Source organism: Pangasianodon hypophthalmus, chromosome 11, assembly GCF_027358585.1.
Source record: "Pangasianodon hypophthalmus isolate fPanHyp1 chromosome 11, fPanHyp1.pri, whole genome shotgun sequence".
NCBI lineage: Eukaryota > Metazoa > Chordata > Actinopteri > Siluriformes > Pangasiidae > Pangasianodon > Pangasianodon hypophthalmus.
This window is the reverse complement of record NC_069720.1, coordinates 2,403,101-2,429,770: the sequence shown is the minus strand read 5'-3', so window position 1 is coordinate 2,429,770 and position 26,670 is coordinate 2,403,101. Positions and strand designations below refer to the sequence as shown.

The window sequence follows — 26,670 nt, the reverse complement described above, 5'->3', positions numbered from 1 at the left end:
TATAACTGCTCATAGACTCTCAGACACACTTATAGACACTCATAGATGTTAATAAAGCCTAGTACATGCTCATAGACTCTCTTGCACACCTATATTCGTAAATGTTCATACAGTTTCTGACACACTCATAGACACATATACACTCGTAGACTCTCTTACACGCCTATAGATGTTCACACATGCTCACACAATCGTACACACTCGTAGACTCCATTATACCTGTTCATAAAGTCTGGTATAATAATCAACATCAGGGTGGGAACAGTAGCTCTGCTTCATCACACCAGACAGAGAGAAACTCTTTGGCATGAAGGCACACCACTGAGCTCTGAGTTAATTATCATCCATCTAAAAAGCCCCCTCTCTCCTCTTTTTACTCCGAGCGAGGGCTCTTTACACCTCCGCTATTGTGCTGCGCCTCTTTTTTCAGCTCAGTGATTGGGGGTCCCTGCGTTTTCATATTTGATAAAAGTGAATGGAAATGAGTGATGCGATGAGTATGAGAGTGAAAGAGAGAAATGTGTGTTTCGCATCTCTTTGAGTCAGCATCCTGCTGGGAGGAGGGTTCTGTCATTTTTGGGGAACTCCAGTTCTCTTTACACTTCTGTTGCACGCCTCTTTTTAGGCCATTTCTCTCTCTTTCTCTTCTCATCATGTCGTGCCTTGATCTGCTGGACCAGGAGAACAATAAGAGTTCAGTGAGTGGGCAGGGAGGTGTGTGTGTGTGTGTGTGTGTGTGTGAGAGAGAGAGAGAGAGAGAGAGAGAGAGAGAGAGAGAGAATTTCCCCCCTAGCGTTTGATGACCATTCAGCTCAAGAGCTTTAAGGAACATAGCATAAACATAAAAATCAGATTTAGCAGGAGTTATACACACAGGTCTGATGTATATCAACACACACACACACACACACACACACACACACACACTGTTTTACTGGTGAAACAGAGGAAGGTTTACCACAACTATGTGCCATGTGGGTGATGTTGGACAGCAGGTACTCAGGTCTCCATCACACCACTTCACTAATCTGCCTTTTACAGTACTGTATTTTTTTTTTTAGCTCAAAATCATATTAAAGTGCATTATATATAAAAGATTAAAATCAATTGTAAGAAAGTGTTAAATCTAGAATCTTAAAACACTTCGAACTAGTGCTCCAGAGATGCTTATAAAGGGAAAAAAACATAACATAGAGAACTGGTTAAATCTAGAACCGTTAGGTGACCTATGAAATACTGTTGTGATTATTAGGAATATTAGGAATGAGATTAAATCACAAAACATTAACATATGAAATGATTAAATCTAGAATAGAGCCCTCTGTAAAGATCCTTAAAGGTTCTAGATTTGACCAAATGTCTTCGAGAGAACATTAGACATGCTCTATATCTCGGTTTTTAATCCAGACAAAAAAAAATAAATTCTTATATGAAATGCTTAAATCTAGAATTTTTGTTGAACTCTTTCTTTATCCAGAATTCAACAAAACCAAAAATCACAAATGCATTACAGTACAAACATTCGTCAGCAATCAACGTTCTTCCTTATGATAAGAACAACATTATTCATTTACATTCATTTACGTTATTCCCACAAAAAAAATATAGAAAAGTCTATTTATGTCTGTTCTTTTTTTTTCTTTTTGTTCCTCTTCTTTAAGATTGAAATTCACCCATTAACTGCACTTCACATAACACGGCTGTTTCATAATTCATGCGGCCAAATCAAAAAGACAAGGCATCATTAACACCTTTACCGTGTATAATGGGAAAAAAATGATTTGTTAGAGGTCCGAAAATAGCTCCTCTTATTCCTACCTATAATTATGTCTTTGAAACATATTAAATTCCAGGTATAGTTTCAGGAATGTCTCCACTGGAGTGCTAACAAGCCTTGCGATGACTCGATGTTAAAAAAAAAAAAGTGCTTAATTATAGTGGTGCATATATTACTGTTTATCAGTTCCACCTCGAGCACTCGAGTCCTGCCATTAATTATACTATAGACAATTTTCTCACCCTCATTTTTTTTCTTTTTTAGACCTATTACCAACTTGACTTTCCTCTCTTCACTCCTGAAGTTATGTTGATAATTCAGCCAATTAGCCAAAAATAAAAAGTGCAAGAACTGGAAAAAAAAAACAGGAAAAGTGTGTTCCTGGAATTAAATGCTAAAATAAACCATTGTACATGTTGGCAAGAGGGAAAAAATGAGTCAGTTTTGAAGCCCCATTGAAGAGAGGTTTTGATTTATTGAAAGATTTGGCCAAAACATGGTTCACACCTGGCTCAAGAGGCTCATACATGGCTGATACGTGACCCAAGAGACTCATGCGTGACCCAAGCAGCCCATACATGGCTCATACTTGACCCAGAGGCTCATGCATGGCTCATACATGGCTCATACATGACCCAGAGGCTCATTCATGGCTCATACATGGCTCATACATGACCCAGAGGCTCATACATGGCTCATATGTGACCCAAATGGCTCGTATGTGACCCAAGCGGCCCATACATGGCTCATACATGGCTCATATGTGACCCAATGGCCCATACATGGCTCATACATGGCTCATAGATGGCTCATACGTGACCCAAATGGCTCATATGGCTCAGACATGGCCCATACGTGACTAACAGAGGCTAATACATGGCTCATATTTGACCCAAGTGGCCCATACATGGCTCTTACATGGCTCATATGTGACATAAGAGGCTCATACATGGCTCATTCATGGCTCATACGTGACCTAAGAGGCTCATACCTGGCTCATACATGACACAAGAGGCTCATACATGGCTCATACATGGCTCATATGTGACCCAAGAGGCTCATACATGGCTCATATGTGACCCAAGAGGCTCATACATGGCTCATATGTGACCCAAGAGGCTCATACATGGCTCATACATGATCCAAGTGGCTCACGCATGACCCAAGTGGCCCATACATGGCTCATACTTGACCCAGAGGCTCATACATGGCTCATACATGACCCAGAGGCTCATCCATGGCTCATACATGAACCGAGTGGCTCATACATGGTTCATACATGGCTCATAGATGGCTCATACATGACACAAGTGGCTCATACGTGACCCAAGCGGCTTATACATGGCTCATACATGACACAAGAGGCTCATACATGGCTCATACATGGCTCATATGTGACCTAAGTGACTCATACATGGCTCATACGTGACCTAAGAGACTCATACATGGCTCATACATGGCTCATACCATGTAAAACACAGCAGCGGGTCTGGATGCAGTGCACGAATCCTACCTGAAACGATTGTGATGTGAGTAATGACTAGCATGTATAATGTGAGACAGGAGGTGAGACAGGACGTGAGACAGGACGTGAGACAGGAGAGTGGACACAGGCAGGAGGGGTACAGAGCTGCTTTGAAGTCTGGATTCCAATTAAACCCCTGACTGAGTTCTAAGCGCAGAAGAAAAATGAGTGAGGTACATGACATGGCCAGGTCCGCTCGTCCAGCCAAGCCTCTCCATTTTACACCCTCTGTCTCCCTACAGACTCCAATATTTATGACTGCCCCGCCCCCACGAGTTACCCCAGCTCATCTCACCCCATACTACCCCGCACCCCACCCCACACCCCCCTCTGTCCCTACACTCTTAGAAAAAAGGGTTCTTCAAGGGTTCTTTAGGGGTGTGTTGAATAATTAAAAGCTTAACATAAAGAAATGCTCAAATCCGGACCATGTAAAGAACCTTCTAGATTTCCGTAAAGGTTCGCAAATGCTCCGGATTTAAGCAGCATGTTCCAGAGAACACCACAAGGAATATTTTCTGTTGTAGGAACTTCTTAGTTGTAGGGTTCCACATGAAATGTTTTAGGGGCAAAGAAACAAATGAAGAACCCAAAATGTTTTTAAGAGCATCTCTGTGAAATTATTTAAAAAATTGTAACAAGACTTCTTAACTTTATTATCTAGTTGATTGTCTAAGTTACAGAAGTAATACAGAGTTATCGTTACTCGGACGTTATGATGTCATCATGAACAAGAGGTGTTATTTGATTGACAGAATCTGTAAATATATTGTTTTAGGATACAGGTAGTGGTGGGAAGTTTAAATAAAATACAATATTTAAATAAAAATAATAAAAAAAACTAACATAATAATTTTATCATAAAAAAATACAATAATAATTAAAATAAATGTGTCAAAAAATATAAATAAAATGACGTTATTAATATTATTTTAACCCCAGTAAAGGGAAAAAAAACAATGTCAGTTAATGGATTTTTCTTAAAAAATATAATTTTTTGAAAAGATTTGGAATTTTAAAAAAATCCTGTCATAAAATACATTGTTTTTAAAAATATCTCCATCCACTTAACAAAGGAAAAAAATGAAATGTGGAAAAGTCTAAAATGTTATAGTTGTTAAGATCAATATTCACACTGCTTCAAGGATACTTTTTATCAGTTTTGCTTTGTTTGTTGATTTTAGTTTGTTTTCTTGAGGCCCCACGTATATAAACACGTATATAAATATTACACAACACATATCAAGACTGTTTGTGTGGACTGGAAGTTTTCTTTTTAATTTTTTGAACAAACATTCTCAAAAATATCTGTATACATGTCCGTGGGTCCAGAATCAAGCGTGAGCCGCATGGAAGGAAATAAACTTTCAGCTTTAAATTTTGCAAATCTTGCAAGACATCGCAGTGTCCAAAGTTTGAGGAAGACGGCATGATAACGGGAATATATGTACACAACGTATGGGCTTAAAAGCATCTCCTCACAGATCCTCAGAAACCACAACACAGAGAATTGCTGAGAAACACATCCATACATGCCAAGCGAAGAGAGACGGACATGAGAAGGAAGTAAAAAAAAAAAGGATAAATAATGAGTTAGGCAAAAATCTGGAAATAAAAGAAACATTAAAAAGTAAATATGCACATAAATATGTGAGAGGCGGTAGAATAGCACATTACATGCAAAGGCTTCCAATTAGGTGACCCCACGGCGAATCGGTGGCATGGAAACGGCGGTCCCTCGCCCGCCCAACATTTAGATATTTATGTTGTTATTTCCACTTCACAAGACCTCGTGCTAGTGATGTTTTTAATAAGCTTCTGATTAGAGACACAACAGCAGCAGGCGCTGAGGATTTCAAAAGTCAGAAAAGATGTTTTGACGTGAAACTTTTTCTCTTTTCCCCACCTTTGTGCTTATATTTAGTTGTGTACATCTATAACAGAAAAGACATCTGATGTCATTTCCTGTCATTGAAATAATTTTCTAATTTGTAGGGGTGTGACTGTCAGGCTTTTACACAATATGATGCAATTTTGATTCGTAATGGAAGGATAGGACATTTGACGATACCACTGAATCTGCTACGATACGATACGATACGACGGAATGCGATACAATATAATACGATGCAATACCATACGATATGATACGACACGATGAGATATGGTACAATATGATACAATACAATATGATAGGATATAATATGATATCTTACAATAGTATAAGATATTGATATTGATACACTGTGATATAATCTGATACAATATGAAATTGATATGATACAGTGCGATAAGATACAATATTGACATAATATACGATCTAATACGGTCTAATTTGATACGATACGATACAATATTGATGTGATACAGTCCGATACAACACAAAACGATGCAATACAATGCGATACAACATGATGCAATACGTTGCGATACAATATGATGCAATATGATACAATGCGATATGACGCAATACAGCACGATACAATATGATGCAATACGATACGATGCGATACAATGTGATGCAATGCGATTCAATATCATGCAATATGATATGATTTGATACAACAAAATAGGATGCAGCAACACAATGTGATACCAAACAATACAATAGAATAGAATACGATATGATACAATAAGATATGATACGATATGCTAGGATATGGTATGATATGTTACAATACAATATGATGTGATACTAGATTAAATACAGTACGATATGAAACGACATGATATCATAGAAAATACAATATGATACGATATGACACGATATGATAGAAAATATGATGCGATATGATAAGATACAAAGCCATATGATAAGATGTGATACGATACGATACAATAACATGTGATGCGATACAAGATGATATGATAAGATATATGATATGATATGATATGATATGATAGAAAATATGATACAATACGATACGATATGATATTATATGATACAATGTGATGTGATACGATACGATACAATAAGATGTGATACGAGATGATATGATAAGATATATGATATGATATGATAGAAAATATGATACGATATGATATTATATGATACAATGTGATGTGATACGATACGATACAATAAGATGTGATACGAGATGATATGATAAGATATATGATATGATATGATAGAAAATATGATACGATATGATATTATGTGATACAATGTGATGTGATACGATACGATACAATAACATGTGAACCGAGATGATATGATAAGATATATGATATGATATGATAGAAAATATGATACGATACGATATGATATAATGCGATATGATGTGATATATGACACAATAAGATATGATACTATATGATATGATTCAAAATATGATATGATATGATATGATACAATGTGATGTAGTAAGATATTAGTATCCTCTGAACGATATGTGACCAACTCTGTCCAGAATCTGGGGTAGATCTAGCGTTACTTCATGAATGATGATGACAGAGACGTATTATAAAAATATCAGAGTTACCTAAAGATCAGTTCACTAACTTGCTTAAATTATTTACACATCATATTAATAAAAATATGAATGATTTTCACACTCCAGTTTTCTGTCCTTTTTTGATAATAATTGATTTGATTGTTGCCTCGATTCATTTCAACGTTTGCCTTTTAAATTGACGCATCGATCCAATTGTCCGATGGTTACACTCTTAGCGTTAGTGTTTGACATCGGCCGCACAACACGTCAGAAAAAAGCAGCAACACACACCTTTACACGGTGCACTATCTCGTCTTGTTTCACAGTTTTGTTTTGTGTGATGGTGGAAACAGCGTCGAAGCACCTTAGCTGGGGGACATGGGTTTTGTGTTGAAAGGGAATACGGAGAGAAGGTGGGGTTCACAAGCATCAGTCCTGCAAGGCAACCGCAGGCATTTTACACTCCACAACACACACACACACACACACACACACCAAGGAAATGCACTCTACATCCACACACACACACACACACATACACACAACACGCACAAAAAAAAATAAAGACACAAAATGACTTCTAGATCATTCTTGCTGTTATTCAAAACAGACATCCACTTCAGCAATCCACAAAAACAAAAAGAAAACCATATATCAGAAAAAAATTATTTATTGTTAACCACTAATTTAAGAAATGTCACAAAAGGATCATTGTACAACATTTGTACAATTGAACATGGTAGGCACAAACACCTGGACACAAGCTCGTGGAACTCCCACAGGAAATCTCCATCTCTCCATCTCTCTGTTTTTACATTTTCCCATGTCACAGAGGGACGATAAAATAAAATAAAATAAAATAAAGCATCACACTGCACTTATCCCACACTGCATTTATTTTTCCGGAGACACACTTCGACCGAATGGGTTAAGGTGCTCCGTGGAAGCGAGCCGCATGCCGCGAGCCGGCAGAGTAGTAAATATCTCACGCTGATAGGTGACATAAACAAAGGTTTACTCTCGCATTTTTAACTTTTTAACTCGCAAAATTTGGGGAAGGAGATTTATTGGTGTTGACACGCTGATAGAGAGCTGAAGAATGAGCTCATGCATCCATCTGATAAAGCATCTCAGTGTACCTCAACCTGGTCTCACACACACACACACACACACACACACACACACACACACTGCACCCACTTACTACATACACAGATGCTTGGAGTTTGGTTTTACCGATGCCCTTTCATTATCATTACGTGAAAACAAACAAACAAACAAACAGACAAACAAATAAATAAATAGATTAAATATAATAGGCTAAATGTAATGCATTTTTATTTAATAATTAAATAAAAGTGAATAAATAGTGAACTAATCAATATTAGATATATTTCCTTTTCTTCCACTATTTCACTCTTGCCAGTTTTAACTCATTAGATACTTTTTTAATGTCTCAAATTTAAATATATTAAATATTGCATGTTAAAAATTTTTAGGGGATGCAAACTTTTGCACTCAGAAATACTGTATGCACTCTAGGATTAGATTTCAAACAGAAAACCACATGGTTGATTTTTAAAACAAGAAAATAGCTCAATATAAACTAGAATTTTTTTTTTAATTTATATTTTCTAGATGTATTTGCTTCTGATCATTTTTAAAAACATTTGTAGAATTTTTTAATTTTAGAATTAACCCAAGAGGTGAAAGGAACCTATTTTTTTTGTATGTGATCAGAGTTTTAGCATTAACATCAGAGCTGAGAACATTTTTTTTTTTTAACGCTCAGAGCAGCTCATATTTTGTTGATATTACACCAAAAACACTGATCTCCTTGCTCTCCCGGAGTTTTCTGAAGAACTCGATGAAGCTTTGCTTGATAGTCAGGTGAACGCTATCGACTCTAACCTGCACCTTCGCCATGGCAGATACAGTTCGAAGCCTCCGAGCAGCGGGGTCCTGAGTGAACACACAGCCTCGACCGGCAGCAGGATGAGAAGCAGCAGGAGACGAGGAAAGAGACAGGAAGTACACCGGCTGCTCAGAGAGAGAGACGGATAGAGAGGCCATTGTCTTTACAGAAATCATTGCTTTTTTGGGGGGGATTTTATTTCCTCCTGTTTTTGTGTGTATGGAAGTCTGTGGGTCGGGAGGTTGCATCTTTCTCAAGAAGAAAGAATGGCATTTTGAGATGATCAGAAAACAAAAAAATATGATTTTTGAAAAAGGAAATTGAAAAACGTTGAAGGTGTACTTCAGGTGTATACGCTAACTCCATCGCTTATTTCTGCATGTTAATCAATCGTCAATCAATCAATATCTTGTTATTCATTTCCTATACCACAAACCGGTCACAGATTTGTGGTAAAGGGAATGAATAACAAGATTTTGATTGATCAAAAGATCCTTATTTGATTTATTTATTAAATTAAAAACACATCTTTTCTTAAAGCTAATCTGTGAAGCTAGGACTGGATTAGCATTCATGACTTTAGCCACATATCTTTGTGACAAGATCTTTGCAATTGTGAAGTACACCAAATAATTCCTCAGTTTCAAATTACACACGGATTTACTTACTGATGGTAAATTAGTGCGTCTTTCACCAACATTAGCTAACACTGACTAGCAACAGCTTTATTCTCAATCATGATACAAACTAATGCTAATAGCTAGCTGTTACAATACAAACCGCTATGATAACTAGAGCGTGTTTTCAGTAGAGATGGCACTGATGTCGGAGAAAACATATCGAATACTGGATCCTGTAACAAATGGCAAAAATTGGAATTGGATTTGGGAAAGAAATTTAATTTTGGAACTGGAAATGTTTACATATAAAGAGACTTGACTGGTTTTCTCTTGTTAGGATTGATTTTATCAGATTTATACATTGGGTATAGATATCAGCTGATACTCAAGGATTCACTATCAATATCAGAAACGAAAAAGTGGTATCATACCATCTCTAGTTTTTCACACTGATTCTCGCCAGATCTCATCAGATCAGATAAACATAGTTTTGAATTTTTCCAAATTTAGATCTGAAGCTGTCTGGTGCTAATAAGTCGCACGTTACAAACATAATAATAGGGAAATGTAGTGACGGTTTTCTGTGAGAAGACTTTTAACATTTCCGGAAGGAGTCTCCAGTGTCAGCGGGAAAGCCGTAACTTTACGTTTTCCGACATGTTCAGGACAGAGGAGTTTACGTTTTTGCAGTTTCTCAGTTACACGACATGCTGTGCTTCTTGTGTTTTGTCTGATTGACTTCAAGACAGAGAAACAAGAGAAGCTGATGAGGGAACAACTGTTTATAGCTGCTATAACGTAAGCGAGAACAGAAAATATCTTTGTCGCAGAACATTCAACATAACTCTAAATGGATAAAGTCTGCCATGTCGTTCTTTAAGAAGTAAAGCAATGTAATCATTGGCAAAGCGATGAGATATAAGAGGAATAAAACACTTTGGGGTGGTAACAGAAACTCCGCTTCATCACGCCCCCTGTAATTGATTATTTTCCATTGACAGCATGACACGAAGTGTTTTATTCCTAACTTATTGCACTGTAGCACCAAATGCTCTTGGACAAGCCTGTTTTTTATACGCTATATATTCAAATACTCAACATAAAGGTATGTACAGACTGTTACTTATTTATTACCTGTTAAATACTAGGTAATTACTGTAAAATAAACTGCTCAGAAAACATGATATCAAAAAATCTCTGGCTATTAGGACATCAGTTTTCTGGTAAAAAATAAAACTAAAAAAATAAGACATGATTTAGGAAAAAGCACAAGATGATGTATGTTAGCATATACACAATTTTTAATTACTTTTATTATTAAAACGTGCGACAAAATACCGAAAGAGATATACGGTCTCTTAAATCACGTATATTTGCAACCGAAGCAATAATAGTCGTCATAAAGCATGTGTATTTTGTATTTTTCTGCCTGTGTGTGTATGTGTGTGTGTGTGTGTGTGTGTGTTTTAAGAGACGGGTTAGGAGGGAGGACAGAGAGAAAGAAAGAGTCCACGGTCCATCCGAGCGATGGAGACTGCCCTCTTCTGCACGCTGGATGAATTGGATTTGTTTTTTTTTTCATCCTCCATCTTGTAATGAACATATTTTTAAAAATATGAAAGCATTTTTTCACTCAAAATGCTTTCATATATGAAAATATCTGTGTATATTAATTCGTGTAAATATTCAAATCGAGCTGAACTTGGAGATATAAACTCGCCTTATTGATAATATAGATCAAGCTGCGTTTGATTTTATTTAGATTTTTTTTTAAATCCTTCATAGCATTTTCTCTCACTGTATAAAATCATTAATATATATGAAGCTTAAACAGAATATACATATGATTTGTTCTAAACACTCACACAGTGATAATGTTACTGAGGAAGGACTGAATGAGGTCTGACCACTCAGCAACATTTGGCTCCATTTTTTTGACACGCATGTGATGTACAACTGACCGGGTTTGAAACAGTCATCTGTGCCCCGAAACCACACACACACACACACACACACACACACAGACAGAGAGAGAGAGGGAGTAAGGGAGTAAGAGAGGGAGCTTTGGTCTGGGAACTGAAGCATCTGTAATCCAAATTCTGCAGAATGTAGAACTTTTCACTGCGGATCTAAAAAAACAGGAAAAGGTCCTACGGTCGCTATAAACAGCCCATAACATGACGTACACGCCATACAATAAATTACTTCAATCTATTTACATATAGCAGAGCTCTGGCTTCTGAGGGTTTCTGAGTTCATTTTTATGTAATATTCATCAATTCATGGTGTAAGATTCATGTAATATTCAATATTCTTCAAATTTGAGAACATAGTGAATATGTTGTATTATGCTCTCTCACTTTCTGTTTCTCTCTAAATATATTTATTATTCTCTCTTTCTATAGATGGATAGTTAGATAGAGAGGAGAAAAAGAAAGACAGTGATAGAGAAATGCTCTATCTATCTGTCTATATATATATATATAGACAGATAGATAGATAGATAGATAGATAGATAATGGAGAAATGCATTTTCACAAAAATATATATATAAGTTAGCATTAGTTAGAGAGTTAGAACTATCTATCTATTATTTATGCAGCATTACTAGTGACTGTAATTACAATAATACAAGCTATTTCTTTGTCATCATGCCATGTCATCCACACACATTGAAATTATATTCTATTCTATATATATGTGTGTGCGTGTGTGTATGTGTGTGTATACTGATGACAGAAAGACCCGTTGACCCGTTTAACATCACACATACACAAAAACCCCACTCTGTGAGGCCGTGAAAACGATGACCCGTTTTTTTCCAAGCCACATCTGATTACCTGCTTTTATTAAAATCGGATCAGAAGAGGCCCGCTTCCCGTCTGATTTTAATGAAGGCAGCGGAGCTGACAGGAGCCTCCTGATTTATAAACTGTTATTAGGACCAAACGAGGCCAAGCAGGACCAAGCAGTGGCCAGTCATATGGTCTGCCTCTCACACACACACACACACACACACACACACACACACACACACTTCCAGCTCTCTTGTCCATGAGCTTTTCCATTATTCATAGTCAAATATGGACAGCCTCACACACACACACACACACACACACACACACACACGCACACACATGGATGCAGGAATGAATAATAAATACGTTCACCTGGAAAACAAAAAAGTGAGAGCGCTCAGCTGCCATTTAACATCACCTCCATTTGTTTAACGACATGACAAACTGTTTACTTCATTATTTTTAAAAGGGATTATGGAATTATGGAAGCTTAAAATCAAACAAGAATTATTTTTTTTTCAAGACACTTGCCTCTAAATCTCGTGTCCCAAAAATGAAGAAGAGCCAAAAACAGCACAGGGTGTGATAACTATGTAGAATAATTCATCAAATCTGGAATTCAGCTACTCCTTTCTGTTCTCTAAAATGATCTAAAATGACGACTGCATAAACCAAATCTGCCCCAAGAGGCTTAGTGCTGACTAACTGCCTGCGTCCCTCCCCTGCTCGGGGTCACCGGCCGGGGCAAGGGGCCAGACGAGAGCCAGACGAAGGCCAGACGATGATCAGACGCTACACTGGCCAGTCAGGTTCAAACAAAGGATGAAGGACGCTCATGACCAAAATGACCGAATAATTTAATTTTAGGACTTGGACACTGATTTTTTTTTATTTGATTTTTTTTCTTCAATTTAGGTAGGTTAAACTATAAATATATTTTTTTAAAAAATCAGTCTACTGAGCAAATTAATTCCTAATTGGTTGATGATTCCTGAAATGAATGAATGTGATTATAAATAAGGCGTATTGATGTTTAAGGCTTAGTGATTATTACAGGGCTAACATTAGTAATTTGCTCTGTCTATTACAGCTGGTGATCTCTGTTCATCTAAATGAAACAGATCATATTTATGGTGTTTATTAAAAAATTATGAAATGAATTTTGAAAATAAAATTGCAAAATGTGCATCCAAGCACAATTGTTATTAATAATGGAGAAGCATAATATTTTTATGCATTTGCTTTTTGATTTTTTTTTTTTTTTATTTTAATTTTGCTCTAACTGGGCAGTGCTATTGTGCTTTTATGTTTTTTGATTTTTTAATATAAGAATGCTATACCTAAACAGAGAAATCCTAAGAGAAGAAAGGAAAGAGAGGGAAGGAGCAATCTAGAAGGAGGAGAAAGGGGAAAAAAAGGAGAAAAGGAGGTGGGGGGATTAGAAGGGATGGAGATTGAGGGGGTGCTGACATGCACTTGTCTCCAATCTCTTCGAATACATTTCACAATTCATCTGCTTTGTCTCTACTGCCACGGCTGAGGACAATCAGTCCAGACGCCCATTAGATTCTTCCTCGTGCCCCCCAACACCTTTTTTTTTTTTTTTTACTCTTTCTTCCCCTCTGACACGCTGGCTGAAGGAGAGAGTGGAGGCAATTCACAATCTTCCCCCAAATGGAGAAATGTCAGGAAGAGAAACCCACATCAAAAAGCACGTTGTCATGGAGATACAGTACGGACCAGATATCACACACACACACACACACACACACACACACACGCTCATGCATGCATGTACGCAAGGCCATGCACAAATACACACCTGAGAACATGAACATGAAACACAAGCACGAGCGAGCACAAATGGATTTATGGAAAAATGTGGATTTTATTTTTATTTATTTTTTTAAAGGTTGTATTACACTTTACCTGCTATTTACAATCCTGTGCTTTTTTTATTTAGTGATGTATTAGTGCAGACACAGGGGTAAATATTTAAACAGTACTCATATTCATGCTAGCTTGTGCTTTTTGTGCTTTTATTTTGAGTAGGATCTGAAAAAGAAATATTACGACTCAAATACAAATGATCAAATACGTCTTGACTAATCTAATAAAATAAATACCTACTAATATATATATATATATATATATATATATATATATATATATATATATATATATATATATATATATATATATATATATATATATATATATGTAAACAAGAAAATTCATAAATATTATTAGCGTCATTGCAAAATTGAGCCTTGTGTTATTGCTTTTGGGATTTTCCCTTTTTAAAAAAAAAAAAGATAGTTTTATTAGCTGTCTTGCAAAAACAAGTCAAATCTAATCAAGTCACAATTCTGCAAATAGAACCTCCATGATTCCATCATTTTCTTCTTGAAAAAAAAAATATACTGTACAGCAGAAGAAGAAGATGAAGGGGGGGAAAGAAGTCAAATCCTCTTCCTCTGGCATGTCTATATGTGGAGTCTCTTTCAGCAAGGCTCAGGGCTGAGGTCATGTGACCGGTGTGCGCATCCACTGAAGCCATTTTCAGCCAATAGTATCGTCAGAGACACCGTGCAGCCGGAACACTCGGCATTTCGACGGTCGACTCCACAGAAGGGAGGGAAAGGACAGCAGGAAAAAAGAAGAGATGAAGGAAGAGTGAGAGATGGGAAACAAGATAGACAGTGATGCTTTGCTTTGCTTCTTTAGCTTGGGTCCAGTACTGAATCCGATTCAGAATCAGAATCAGAATCAGAAAACTAGACAGTGATGCTTTGCTTTGCATCTTTAGCTTTGTTCCAGCTCTGAGCTCTGTGTACTGGTCGGTGCTGCACTGTCTCTTACTCTGCTTATTGTCCTGATTTAGTAACTGTTGTACTGGCTTGTGCTGTTTGTACACATTTGCACATGTACACTTTATGTAGTCCTGTGTAGGTCTTATGTAGTCCTGTGTAGGTCTTATGTAGTCCTGTGTAGGTCTTATGTAGTCCTGTGTAGGTTTAATGTAGCACTATGGTCCTGGAGGAATGCTGTTTCATTTCACTGTGTACTGTACCAAGTGTATATTGTTAAAATGACAATAAAGCCACTTCACTTGACCTGAATCAAAATCAGAAACTGGATAGTGATGCTTTGCGTTGCAGCATTAGATTTGTTCCAGCTCTGAATCAGAATCCGAATCAGAAAACTAGAAAGTAATGATTTGCTTTGTAGCATTAGACTTGTTCCAGTGCTGAATCAAAAAACTACACATTTGCTTTCACATCATTATCGTTGTTCCAGCCCTGAATCCGAATCCGAATCCGAATCAGAATCACAAAACTTGAGAGTGCTTTGCATCACTAGCTTCATTCCAGCCCAGAATCAGAATCAGAAAAATAGACAGTGATGCTTTGTTTTGCATCTTTATCTTCTTTGCTCCAGCATTAAATCAGACTTGGAATCAGAATCTGAGGCTTAATCAGAATCAGAATCAGAAAAAAAAAACAGTGGTGCTTTGCTTTATATCATTAGCTTCATTCCAGCTGTGAAAAAGAATCCGAATCTTTGGCTACAGAGAACGTGTCTTGTTCTTTAACAGCCGTATTCTCACGCAGTGCGATCTGTAATAAGGGTCAGTTTTAAAGGGGGTTAGCGTGCATGCTCTGAGACGCTGAAAAAAAAAAAAAGAACGAGAGACAGGAGGATATTAATGGTAAGCAGGGCTGTAAAACCCCAGCCCAGCCATCCCTTTTTTCTTTGTTTGGCCAGAGGAGCTGAGGGCTTAGGGATAAAGGTAGAGCTCAAATCACGAGACGAGGGGCTAAAGCCAGCACGAGATAGCAAATGCCCAGCCAACGCCGCAGCACAGCCCGTATAATTAAAACGCTCAGAGCTCCGCAACAACCCTCATCCATCTCTCCTCTTTTTCTTCCTCAGCTCCACCTGACGAAATAGTGCTCACACACACACACATACACACACACACACGTATATATACACACACACACACTATTAATATGATGATGATCTGCCAGGGAGCACAGCAGCCCATAGATCCTGTGAGTAAAAATACATCAGCCGAGCACGGTAAGCTCCCCGCCAGGCTTTCACGTCCTGCCTTGCATGTTTTCATTTGTGTATTTTTGAGGCTTGTCACCGAGCAATCCCTGACATTTTTTTTTTTTACACCCTGATTACGCCTGTCTCTTCTTCTCTACTTCATAAAAAAACAACAACAACAACAACATGGTATCAGTATATATCTGTACAAACTGTACAATATATATCTGTACAAACTGTGCACACTTTTTTGATGGTCCTGGTTCTTGTGCAGGAAACAAGAACATCTTTGGATGTTGCATACGATTGGTGTGCATTTCTCTATTACTGTTAAAAATTAAAATAAAAAAAAGAATTTCATCTGAAGAAAGAAAGACGACTGATGGACACATCCATCCAGAAGTCAGCGTTTAAAAAAAAAAAAAAAAAAAAAAAAACTCGCACCAAAAAACAAAAGGCCTTGCGTATCATCTTCATGTGTATTAACAAAGAATTTGCTGTATGTGTACCGGGCGGTGTGCACTGCCCTCTGTTGGACGCTGATTGTGTTTCCATGCAGGGGGATCATTAAATCTGTCTGAAAATGACAAACTGTCTGAGCTCCTCTCTCCAAACCTGATGTACGCACATATTAAACCCTGCGGTCAACACCAAAGCCTCTTCACAGACCGAGCGCGAGGCAGGCGCGTGCATTCGTCCCGTCTCCGGCTTTTTTCCGCTTTCCTCTTTGCGGCTTCGTCTGATTAGGTGAAAGAAAATGGCCGTCTTGAAGCGATTCTCTCGGGAATGTGTTACAGCGATGGCTCGTCGTGTGCCTGACAGCGCTGTTATTGAAAAGCGGAGGGATGTTTTTTCAGCGAGATTGAATATGAATAACCGGTCTGAAACACAGAGCGCCATGTTGTTCTGATTATGGGAAAGGCTCTGATTTCAGACCGTTGAGTGCAGAAAGAGCAAAACAGTAATGTTAAATAATGCCTTGTTCATTTTTCTAACCAGCATCAGTACACATGAATAGCTCCGAACAAAAAAAATATTAATATATATATCTTTTTCGTATTCGATTAGGTTAAACATGGAAATCTAGCGACCTCATGACTTAAGGGTGCTGATCCTTTCTTTCATTTTTTGATTTCTATAAATTTATGATTTATGATTTATTCCAGTATGAGCTTGAAAAATATAATATTGTTGTCATCCATCATCCAACAATCCACATTTGAAACATTTAAGATGCCATGTTCTACTTTTAGTCACTTATTGAAACAAAAAAACACGTTTCCTAAAGTGTAACTCGTCTCACTTGATGTGTAAAATGGTTTCTGAATAATTGACGTTTACAGCGTGCAATATTTTCACACACTTTAAAATGAAGTGCAAAATTACTATGTAGGAAATAAAACACTCACGCAGCCATAAACAGACGTTTCTTCCCCAACCTCTCTTTTTTCTCTCTCTTGAGGAAAAAACGCAGTTTCTCATGTTACCGAGAAACAATAAAGTGTAAAACTTAGTAACAGCTTTACCTCTGAGTCTTACAAAGTGCTGACACTGGAGACTCCTTCCATAAATGCTAAATAAACACCTCCTTAAGTCACTTTATCAAACGTCACCATTTATCACACACTTTTTTTATATAAACGTGTGATTTGCAGCTGCACTACTGTCAGAGCTGCTGTTAAAGAAAATGAATCAACACCTTCTGACCAATCAGAATCCAGAATTCAACCCTATGTAGTGAGCATATACAGGATAGTGAATAGGATTTGGGAAATTATGGAATGATCACCAGGAAAAGAGGAAAATCAAGCCACAGAAACCAATAAAAATGAATGAGAAACAATAGGGTGTATGCTAACACTAATGTTTACTCTGTTTGCATGCAATATGACTATATTACTATAAATATTAATATTCAAAAAGCATTAAAATCTTTTTTAAAGGAATTCTATATCTATTGCCTACGTTTAAATTTTTGTACCAGATATTGCATACATGTATGTAAGTCTGTAAGGCTGATTATTATTTTTCTAAGTCTTATCATTTTCTGCATTGATTCGGAATCACTTAACAAACGAATCACGATTTATCACAGAATGAATCATTTCTCCAATCCTTATATGACTCACATTTAAGTGTGATATTTCTGTAGTATACTATATAACGACCCGAGAGCAGCGTGAGTCAGACACGGAATGTATCATCTCTCCATCTCCATCTCCATCAGAGCAGTTAGGGGTCACTTGGGCCGACCCTGGGGGTCAGAGGTCATGGGAAAAGCAGACGTCTGGATAGATCCACTCTAGACTCTGTGTGTGTGTGTGTGTGTACTGTACATAGGCAAGCCGTGACGCGTCCCGATCTTCACGTGCCAGTCGATAATCTGCCCTTAAATTCTTTTGGCTAAAACACCTCGCAGGCTCGCTGCCATCAGATCGTATCAGCATTCTGAGGGTACGAGGGATAAATCTATTGACATGGATTTTTCAATATCGCCTTTTCAGATGCTATTGAGTCGGAAGGCCAAGCGCTCTTTGATTGCCTTAAGAGCTGTTTTCGAGAAGTGGAGGCAGGAGTGTGTGTTTCTTTGAGTCTCCGCTCCCTGTTGACACGCTGGTCAATGAACAGGGTTAAACACACACGGACGTCTGTACACGTGTTATTAGTGCTGCACGTTATCCTGTTCTTAATCTGAAAAATAACAGGCGACAAAACACAGGACAATCTGAAAATTGTTAAGAGGTTATTAATTTGTACAAGAACTTTTGGAACTAGAAAACTGCTTCTTATATACACAGATACTGTATGTGCGAAACACAGAAAGTATTTCGGCTACAAATTCTACGGAGACTTTCCGTGTTTCGAAAATACTCACGTTACTGTGCCACGTTACCACGCCATATTGTTCTGTTTAATTTCTCAAACATTCAACTTTATTTTCCTCAACATACTGACGGTTTAACGAATAAAACACTCCGTGTTGTGCTGTTATAGTAAAATAACCAAAGACAGAGTAGTGTGGTGAAGTAGAGTTACTCTTAACACCCCGATGTTTATTATTTTCCAATAACAGCACTTTCTCATTTATTTATGTATTTATTTATTTCTCATATACAACAGCGATTTGCATGTGATTACAAGGACACAACACACTTTTTTATCCATTTATAGTTACATTTACGTCTGCGAAACAAGTTCTGTTTACTTTATAGCAGCTAGAAACATTCGTTCTTTCACCAAACGTTTCTTTTTTTCCTCTTTCTTGAAGGTAATAAGACAAAAAAACGCAGCTTGTCGTGTTAGCAAGAAACTGCGGAGAGCGTAAACTTGCATCCTGAAGACATTGGAAAACTTACAGCTTTACCTCTGACTGTTACAAAGCACTGACAATGGAGACTCCTTCCATACATTCCGTAAAAAAATATCAATGATATATTTTTATTTTTAAATCAGTGTATATGAAGCGCCTGCCGTACAAGTCCCTGTGAATGAGCTGTTGCTATAGAAACGATAACATACTAGAACGAGCGTGTTAATATAAGCCTGCTGTTACAGAAAATTAATTAACACCTTCTAAACAATCAGAATAGAGAATTCAACGGCACTGTAGTTAAACAGTTTTTAGATTTAAGGGCTATAACACAAAATCCTGGAGGTGAGGACGTGATCAAAACACCTGTTCTGTGGTCCGGATTAGCCGCTCTCTCACTGTGCCGGGCCGCACCGTGCCGGCCGGCTCTATCAGAACAGACACGGAGAGACCGAGCTCTCTAATAGGAACAAATTGGCAATGTGTGTGCGGGCCGATCGTGTGCGGCTCGGAGCTGTGGATTGATAGTGATGCCTAATGATCCCCCTGGGTGGATCAATACCAATAATCCCCTTTCCTGCCCATCCTTGTTATTGGCAATGAAGAAGTGAAGAGGATCCTGGGAAAAGTGTAGTGACAGGAGCTGAGAGGTTCAGCCTGGACACCTTCTAAAACACACACACACGCGAATATATACGAGAAAACGCAGCTACACTTACATCTAAACCTACATCCACGTCTACATCTAAACCTACATCAACATCAAGAGTCATAGAAGTGTGAAAATCAAATCAGACGTGGATCGTATCTTCGGCATACACCCGATCGATATTTATTCTGCTGTTACGTATTTATTAGCGTGTGCACTTTCTGTGGCCTACTTTATAGTAATTATTTCTGAGCCACTGCAGCCACCGGCTCTGGAACTAAAAACTGAGACGTGGTCCAAAACAAAATGAAGCAGCAGTCAACGCAATGCGATTAAATCCACCACAAAACATAAAAAAATGCCAGATTATTCATTATTCATTCTCTTCTCTACTATTGGGAAAGCAGCTGTTTGTGTGTGTGTGTGTGTGTGTGTGTGAGAGAGAGAGAGAGAGAGAGAGAGAGAGAGTGCAGTGTGATGTACACAATATATATTTTTTACACGTCAAATAAGAATAAGAAGGAACACATAAAAATAAACGATAAATGTGACAGACGTTTTGTTAACTTCATACTCTGTGTGTGTGTGTGTGTGTGTATGAGATAGTGATCTATTTTAATAAAAAAAAAAGATGATACAAGCGGTCAGGCATTTGTATGTGTGTGTGTGTGTGTGTGTGTGTTTGTGTGTGTGTTCAGCAGTGCAAAAGGGAAGTGAAGTGTGAAATCCCAGTGGACATCCTGTCTAGTGTGTGTGTGTGTGTGTGTGTGTGTGTGTGTGTGTGTGTGTGTACACATCCTGCAGTTCATACATGTCTATCTGAGCTTGTGCATCACTGCCATGAAGCATCAAATCACACACACACACACACACACACACACACACACAATGCAAACACATCCATATCGTAGACCAGGCCTGCTGTCAGAATGGATCCTCATTACCCAAGAATGCATCACACACACACACACACACACACACACACACACAAACAAGCATCCACAAACACACAGAATCCTTCCACATTTTTTTACAGACAATACAAACGCAGATGAGTGGAATATCGATGGAATATTGGAATATTATCAGAAAGAGAATTATCATGCATCAAAGAAAATCAATGAGATTGATAAACATGCACAGATATTGATTATTCAATTATCACCTCACTCTCCCGTCCAGCAGAGCGAAGGATTACACACTAACACAGAGACGACTGATAGTCACTAAGTACAATTTTTTTTACTATTTTTATATCAAAAATATTTATTTAATATTTAATTTTTTTTAAAAAACAGAATTAGAAATGTATCTTGTTAACTCTCTCTATGTTTCATATTATTATACATTATTATACATTATTATACATATCTGAGTCATAGTGATGTTTTATTTTAGAGACAGAACCATTCTGATTTCCAGGATCACTATCGGACCAGCGATAATCAGATAATGGAGAAAAAAAGAAACGATCTGATTTTGTAACAAATTAACAAAAAAAAAAAGATTGGAATTGGATTTGGAAAAAGAATTTTGGAACTGAAATTGTTTACATATAGTTTAAAGAGACTTGATTAGGATTGACTTTATTATATTTATACTTTATACTTTATTATATTTACAGAGGAAGTGATTTTTGTCTCAAAGTGATTTTAGTGAGGTGTTTTATCCTGTAATTTTTTAAGTGATTTAAAAAAAAAACATTTTAAAGCTTAGTAATTTTTAAAGGAAACAGTATCAGCTGCTACTCAAGGTTTCGGTATCGGAAAAGAAAAAGTGGTATCGTGCCTTCTTTATTTTATATCTATTTTTACAATTCATATATAATAATATGAAATATTTTATAGATTTATATATTTAAATTCTATTAAATGTTATATGAAATCAATAGTTTATGCTCACTAGTATTCCTGACACATGAGGAGGATTAGTGGAGATAAACTTTTCTAGCCTTTGCTGTAAAATCAGAAATTTCATCTGGACTGAAGATTAAAGTGAAAGAGAGAACAGTTTGGGGATTTTTTGGGAAGCCTTCACTCCTTTCCTCTCTCCACACTGTGGAAAAATGACGTTAGGGAATGAAACTATCTTAAATATAGTCAAATGTATCAGGATTTCCTATTTTCCACTAAACCAAATATATGATTAGTAAAGCTATTCCTGGACGTATTTACTCATTCCAAAAAAAGCTTGCAAGCTTGAAATAGTCTTGTTCTCAAAAGAAGAAAAATGATCTGCCAGTAGAATAAGAAAATGGAAAGCTTGAAATTAGTAAAAAAAAATAATGAATCTTATTAATATTTGGTTTATTATAATCTTGTAATAGGAAATAATAGATAAATTAAACTATATATAAGATATTTTCACTTGCTAAGATGCCATTTTTGCAGTGTACAGGCTCATAAACAAAGAGGAGCATCTTGAGTAAGCTGTGTTTCAATTTCAATTTTAATAATAATAATAAGAAGAAGAAGAAGAAGAAGAAGAATTATGATAATAATGATAATAATAATAATAGTCTCAGGAGTAGGACTGTATTTGGGACGAGGCCTGTCTGAAGAGCCGCACTAAGAAGACCATCAGAAAGAAAACTCATCCTGTGTAAATCTGCACTGAGGAAAACCTCCTCTACCTCCAGCTCCCTCTCTCTCTCTCTCTCTCTCTCTCTCTCTCCTTCTGCAGTGGTCATATCAGTTTAGCTTTCATCTCTTTTAACTTTCTTTTTCTATTCTTCCCTATTTTTGCTCCTGCTCTATTTTACCCATTTTCTCTGCCTCACTTCTGCTGTCTTCTGTCACATTACCCACAGGGCATTTAACTAAACTCTGCAACATCATATAGCCCATGTGTGTGTGTGTGTGTGTGTGTGTGTGTGTGTGTGTTGCTATATTACAGTTTATCTTTTATTTTACCCTAGCGCTGTTGAATTCTGGATTCTGATTGGACGGGAGGTGTTGATCAATTTTCTATAACAGCAGCACTCACAGTAGTGCAGCTGCAAGTCACAGGTTTATATTAAATTATTGTTTCCATAGTAACAGCTCATACACAGGGACTTGGATGGCGGAAGATGGCGAAATTTTCTGTAAGAAGATGTTTATTTAACATTTATGGAAGGAGTCTCCAGTGTCAGTAACAGTAACAGTCAGAGATAAAGTTTTTAAGTCTTCAGGACAGATTAGTTTCGTTTTAGTTTTGGATTATATTGAAATCATCATGTTTTATTTGAAGATTAAAGGGATGTTAATCCATAACCTATTTTTTATTTTTTTTTATTCCAGAAGTTGTATGTTTTCATCTAAATGTTGCAGGTAAACCTTTAACTGTTTGCTAGTTTAGCTAATTTGTTGCCTGTGTGAAAAAGAGTGATGCTAATCAACACATAGCAATAGCAATAGCTTGTTGTCTATTTTTTAAATTACTAATATTAATATTATTAATATTTCCCTTAATAGCTATTTTAACTGGCTATGACAGTTTAGGTGACACAGAATGAAAAATTCATGCTAGCTATTTATGCTAGTTCACTCTTACTGTATTTACATTGCACTCTTGTCCTAAACTGAAGGCTAAAGTGTTTTTAAGCCTTAAACACTTTCGTCTGTTGCTTCACCGCAATATTTATTTTGAGCTTTAAACACTAAAACTGGCTCTTAGTAACTGAAAAGCAAATTCTACATGAATTTAACATGACGAAGTAGTACAGTAAAGCACATGTACAGTTTTGAAGAATATTTCTTTTTTATTATCTTTCAGTGTTTTTTGTATTGTGTTGCGCAACTGGCACAGAATTTCCTACAGGATTAATAAACTTTATTATCTTATCTTACCAAATACATGTAATGTATATGTATAGTGTGTATTGTGGTAATGTACAGTACACGAGTGCATCGTTTCAAACACAGACAGGTTTAAAAGCATAAAGAAATAAATGGTAAGAAATTTATATGAAATATTATTTTGTTGTTTTCTTGACAGATCTAAAGAGATTATTACAAATAATACTAATAAAACTAATAGATAGATAGATAGAAAGATATATGGATAGAATGTGAAAGAAACTTGAAAGCGAATAAAGTAATTCCCATGGTCACGTTTGCCGTCTCTGAGCCCCAGCGCACGTCCGGCGCACGCGTCCCGAGCTACAGCTAAATGCTAGCGTTTAATTCATTACATCATTATGTCATCTCGTACTAATCTTCACAGCCTTCCACCAGCTTTGACATGCAAATGAGGCTGAAAAAAGGCAGTGAGGAGGGGTGGACTCAGGGTGGAGAAGAGGCCGGGGATCATTACGGCGTGAAAATATGCCCTGAATGTCGCCATTTCCCCCCTCTCTCTCTCTCTCTCTCTCTCTCTCTCTCTCTCTCTTGCTCTCTCTCGCTCTCTCTGTGTGTGTGTATTATTCCCAGCTTGTCTTTCTGCCATCCCTTTGCTCCCTTCCTCACTCCTCCTCCTCCTCCTCCTCCTCCTTCATCTCCTCATCAGCGTGTGGTGATCATTATGAAAAAAACACAGGCAATCTTCTGAGGCTCCCTATAAAGAGAGTGCAAACACGGCGACGCGTGGCACACGGGCAGCGTTTCCCCCTCCTACCCATCTGCATATTCACAAAAAGGCCAGCTGCTTGCGAGTCATCAGCTGTAACCCCTCCTTAACACCTCATCAGCACGCGCCAGCTAAGCTAATGAAGGGTGGGCGGCACCAAGACCACACACACACACACACATACACACATACATACATATATAAATATATATGTACACCCCAAAAAATCATCTTTTATCTTTGAAAAGATATAATAATGACGCTAGGTTTTGTCCATTTTTTTTTCCTTTTTTCTCTCATTCTCATTCTCATTCTCATCTCATCAGCAGGCACCTCGTGACGTGATAATCCAGAGCGCGAGCCAATCAATCAGCAGCATTGTAATCATCAGCGGTGCAGAGACAGGGGAGGAAAAAAAAGCCCAAACACTTACCCGGAGTTTCTACCAGTGTGTCTTCTCTGCTCAAGGGGAAAACATCAATCTGGGGATTTCTCTCTCTGAGCAATCTATACTCTTAAAAAAAAAAAAGAAAAAAAGAAGGACGCATGCCAGTCTAGTGTAATGCATTTTTTTCAATGCATTTTTAAAGATTTTTTTTTTTAATAATTATATTTCCATCTGTCTTTCTTTTTTGTCTCTTTGTCCCTCTGTCCTTAGCGCTGCCTGAATGGACTCGACACACTATGGAGTGGAGATATGTATTAAAAAAGCACACATCTACTGTAGTGGATATAAAATGCTGGCGACTACGATATCCTGCAGATCTCTTGGCCTGTGTGTGTGTGTGTGTGTGTGTGTGTGTATCTGTCTGTGTGTGTGTGTGTGTGTGTGTTAGGGTGGGAGGGAGTACAGAAACCAAGGGAGGGTCAAACCTAAATGTTCTACAAAGAACAGGGGGGCTGTGTGGACTTTTTTCCCTCTCCCTTTCCCTCTCTCTCCCTCTCTCTCTCCCTCTCTCTCTCTCTCTCTCTCTTGCTCTTGGAATCAAACATCCGAATGTTCCCTCCCTCCTCATCTCCTTTTCCTGTGCTTTCCCCCCCCCCAGTGCCCCACTCATAGGCATCCCCTCTCCAGACGCCAGCATCCTTTGAGGAGGTTAGCTCGTCTCTGAAAGTAGAAGTAGCTTCTTCTAGTGTACGATTTCGCCTTGAGGCTGAGAGAGCTGAGAAGTCCAGGCCCTGGAAACCACTTTAAAATAAAAAAATAATAATAAATAAAAAATTTAAAAAGCTTGGGAGAAAAGATGAGAGAAAGAATAAAGAATAAAGACAGAAAATTAACAATAATAAATCTGTGAATCATAGATTAGATACTTAAACATGGAACACTTAACTAGAGATTCGCACGTTTTTTTACTCTCATACAAATGCAAGAGGGCGGTCTTTACTCTCATACAGACGTGAGCGGGAGGTCTTTACTCTCATACAGACGTGAGAGGGCTGTCTTTACTCTCATGCAGACGTGAGCAGGAGGGCTTTACTCTCATACAGACGTGAGAGGGCTGTCTTTACTCTCATACAGACGTGAGCGGGAGGGCTTTACTCTCATACAGACATGAGAGGGCGGTCTTTACTCTCATGCAGACATGAGCGGGAGGGCTTTACTCTCATACAGACGTGAGAGGACGGGCTTTACTCTCATACAGACGTGAGCAGGAGGGCTTTACTCTCATACAGACGTGAGAGGGCTGTCTTTACTCTCATACAGATGTGAGCGGGAGGTCTTTACTCTCATACAGACGTGAGAGGACGGGCTTTACTCTCATACCAACGTGAGTGGGAGGGCTTTACTCTCATACAGACGTGAGAGGGCTGTCTTTACTCTGATACAGATGTGAGCGGGAGGGCTTTACTCTCATACAGACATGAGAGGGCGGTCTTTACTCTGATACAGATGTGAGCAGGAGGGCTTTACTCTCATACAGATGTGAGCGGGAGGGCTTTACTCTCATACAGACGTGAGAGGGTGGTCTTTACTCTCATACAGACGTGAGAGGGCGGTCTTTACTCTCATACAGACGTGAGAGGGCGGTCT

General features: G+C 37.8%; 1 protein-coding gene across 4 annotated transcripts in view; it reads right to left on the bottom strand.

Annotated features, from left to right (window-relative positions):
• zfhx3b (zinc finger homeobox 3b) overlaps positions 1-25,401 on the bottom strand; it is a 376,578-nt gene extending 351,177 nt beyond the window's left edge. For 2 of the 4 annotated variants that reach the window (XM_053237891.1, XM_053237890.1), the window contains exon 1: positions 25,069-25,401. The gene's annotated coding sequence lies outside the window, so the exon portion shown is untranslated. The remainder of the gene's footprint in view (positions 1-25,068) is intronic. The other 2 variants (XM_053237886.1, XM_053237888.1) reach the window with 1 other exon arrangement.
• Between the last annotated feature and the right edge of the window lie 1,269 nt (positions 25,402-26,670).